This window comes from Benincasa hispida, chromosome 9 (genome assembly GCF_009727055.1).
Source record: "Benincasa hispida cultivar B227 chromosome 9, ASM972705v1, whole genome shotgun sequence".
Taxonomy (NCBI): Eukaryota; Viridiplantae; Streptophyta; class Magnoliopsida; order Cucurbitales; family Cucurbitaceae; genus Benincasa; species Benincasa hispida.
Genome location: NC_052357.1, coordinates 52779216 through 52783174, shown reverse-complemented (window position 1 = coordinate 52783174; position 3959 = coordinate 52779216). Strand labels below are relative to the sequence as shown.

General features: G+C 39.4%; 1 pseudogene; it reads right to left on the bottom strand.

Moving 5' to 3' along the window:
* LOC120084784 overlaps positions 1 to 1960 on the bottom strand; it is a 6230-nt pseudogene extending 4270 nt beyond the window's left edge.
* Positions 1961 to 3959: the final 1999 nt, after the last annotated feature.

The window sequence follows — 3959 nt, the reverse complement described above, 5'->3', positions numbered from 1 at the left end:
GGAATGATTTAGTTAGCAACGGACAAGCATGGCGAGAGAAGGCTTCGTATTAGCGGATGCTTATTGTTTTAGAGAAGTTACAGATCGTAGTAGATATTTACTAAAGTGATCGTCTAGTAAAGATAATGCGGATTTAGAAACTCAGCACGCTAAGCGGTCGTTAGTACACGAGGTGTGCGATCAGTTTTTAGGCTACTAGTTAGGTGCATCGTATAGGCTTTCAGCTAAGCGATCGTTAGCATTTTCACGCCTTGAGCGATTTTTTTCGAACTTCTTTGTAAAATGAAACCACATGTCTCATGTTATATTCTTCAGATTACAATACTGAATAAGATCTTTCCCCACTAACGCATGATTGAGGAGAAGTTTTCCGGCCAAGTTATCACATAATAACCAATTAATTAATAAATGTAATATAATCATAATTCATATTCTTATGCTATAGTTTGATATCATATATCTAACTGAAGTAATTTCTCCTCCTACCCTTGAATATAAATTCCAATATTTTATATCTAATTTCCTCAAAAATCATGTATCTTATAACATTTTAGTACATTATATATATGATATATTTACCCAGTTGCAGTTACATCATATATAAAGTCGAAACTCCCTTTTGTCCAATTTAACATTATCAAACCTGGACCCAAAAGCTAATTCTCGGACTTTATCCAAGTTAACCTAGGAGACTTTATGGGACTTATGGCTCGAAGCTCCATGGGTACGTGAAATAGTGACTAAATATCTTTAGCACCAACGGAGGACTCGCGCCCATCCGTTAACTAATCAGTGATTCCACAAAAGACCACACGCTAACTCTCTCTTACCACACAGATTATTTTCTATGTCCATCGCATCATAACCCAATCATGAGGTAGCGATGACCCTTCACGAGATCTCGTAAGTACAACTGGGCCAAAATTTATCGTTTTTCCCCTGTTAGTTACATCTCACTTGTCTTAAGTACGCACGATCTCATATTATAACAATACACATAGTCCCAACTATATGTAAACACCTCCTTTGAGCAAAGAGACATGTATGTTGGTGCACTCATTCAAGCCCTAAAGAATCAGCCCTAAGGAGCATATCTATCTACTTGCCCCTAACCTCGAGGAAGGAGTGAATTCCATCTTGTGTAGCTAGAGTTCCCCAGCTCCCAAATTAGACGAATCCCTAAAAATGATATAGGTTTGAGTTGGTGACCCTAGCCACTTCAGCACCCATAAAACTGCCGAAGGCGCTTCTCAATGGCAGGATTCCCACTCACGGTTAGGAATGAGAGTCATTAACCTTTATGACGTTCCCATCCTAGTGAAGTGAAAGTAATATGATAAAACAGAAAGGAAAAAAATAAATAAAAACGTAAAATATTAAAGTGGATAAAAGACTTAACATTATATAACTAAGAAAACCCTTAACAAGCTCGATAGTGTCCAATGTCTTCAATAAAAAATTGTATAGATGAAAGCTCACAACTCGACGGACGGCTATTCCCACAAAGCGTTACGATGCTCAATTGACCAGTCCAGTCCGTTGTGACCATTAGCCGAGCATCAAAGCTACTTACCTATTGGTTTCCCTCTCCTTATATAATCCTATGGCCAGACCATTCTTGTTTATTCCACTCAGACAGTCAATCCACTATCTGATCATGTCACCACATAAATTATGCTTAAAGTCTCATACCAATTAGACTCGCCAGGGATTCATGCCGTTCTATTGTGCTTTCGCTGGAATAAGCACAATAAATAAACAACTGCATGCATCCTGAAGCTCGAAGCTCACAAATCATGTATTACAATCCCAACGTCTCCATAAACCGCCTGTTACCTACAAACGCTACAGCGATTACGAGTCATACCCGCTCTTACAGCGTTCGCTCAACCCTCCAACCTCTTACAAGTGTGAAATTGCTCATGATCCCGTCTTGATTCATCTCCACTGTGCGAGACATGTCCTAGCGTACCTCAAAGATTGACCACAAACCTGCATACCTCAGTCCTCTTACTAACGGTTAGATATACTGTATGACATTCACACGATAACCATAGTGGACAACCAATCCTGCAGTTAGTGACTCCCTCTCTGACGCGATCTTAACTTGTGATGGTGACATGCCGATATAGTTACTAGCTACCATTGGATTCGTCGAACTAGGGATTAAAACGCATATACCGTGACCGATTCACCTACTTCCTTGAGTTGGACAATAGTGAACTTGTATAAGCTAGATTGATTTGCTCCCATGCGGTAGAGACCGCCAGAGTCATCGTTCAACTGCCTAAATTTGCCGGTGCTCTGACTGGCGGAGTTGGAAAATACAGCTATACGAGACGCGAATTCTCACTCCTCCTCGATTTAGGGACAAGCTGATAGTAGCATGCAATTGCCCTTAGGGCTGATCTCCGCGGTCTTGAACACTAGGGCCCACCCTCTCCTGGCCCAAGAGGGAATTAGTCATAGTGGACTCTTGACTTACTGTTCATTAGAGAGATTATGGTACTTAAGGAGTTAGATGTAACTATAGGGGCAAAAACGGTAATTTTAGCCCAGCTGTACTACGAGCAATTTGTTGAAGGGTCATTCACTGTTGAATGGTTATATCCAATGGACACAGAAATTTATCTATAGTCGGAAAGTGCAACTGTTGGTCTTTGTGGAATGACCGGTAGTTAACAGATGTGTAATTTTAATTAAAAAGTTAATTAATTATCTGAGTATCGTTGGAGCTTCAATCTCAGATCCATAAGGTCCCTCTGTAGTTCAACAAAGATTTAATTGAATTAATTTGGATTAATTTGAAGTGTTTCAAATTAATTATATATGATAATTAATATATATAATATTGATCAATTAACACTAAATAATTTCTCAATCAGTCCAACCAAACCTCAGCATCTGTTGGATTTATGGCTCCATACAAACGTTGTGGCCCACTAAAGCTTTCAAACCTCTTCGACGCTGAATTTCTTCTCTGGATCTGTCTAAATTTGATCCTACACTGTAAACCAATCTCTGGGCCGATGCTATCAAATACTCGATCCTCCATTTGACAATCCACACCTACCCGTGCGATACTCGACTCATTACTTCAGAAGTCGTCTCTGAAGGATCTCATATCGAGAATTCCATGAGTGGGTTTAGATCGCTCCAATTTCACAGTGATCGAACACAAAAACATACATTCCACACAAACAGTTATGATATAAACCTAATTATTGGCATGCTCAGAATACAATAATTAACAAGGAAAAGGTTCATACCAGATGAAGACACTTTTCAAACGTCTAAACCTAGTAGTAGAAACCCTCCATAGATCTACCAGCACCCGACGAGTATGTTGACTGCAACAACATGATCAAAACATACATAAACACTACAGGGGACGACACCACACACAGAGAAACTTTGGGTATCCTTGGTTACCAATAACCATGCAATGAAGAACTCACTTAGGATTGAGGTCATATTACCTATGGTCATCCTAGTGAAGTGAAGTCTCTGTCATGAATGGTGTTATATAACGAGACGTTAACACTTAGTGGTCAGGTCTTATACAAACTCTTTGTATAGGATACCCCCGCTCGCATGTCCCCTACACGAATGATCAAAATTAGACCATTTGTGACAAGTCACAATACTTGTGACCATTCCACAAAGCGAGCTGCATCCATAGCGTTACTAGGATAAGGTTTCCCTCTTATATCCTATGCTACAGACCATTTTGTTTATCACTCAAGACATGATCCACTTGTATGTCACCACATATATGCTTAAGTTACATACTGATAACCAGGGATTTTATGTTTATTGGTTTGTGGTAAAGCAAATAAAATAAACAACTGAGCAAAATCATGAAGTGAAGTAAAATATCATGTATTACATCACAAGCGTTCATACAAGCTGTTTACAAACTACAGGATACGAGACTTTAGGGCATCAACCTCAACAGG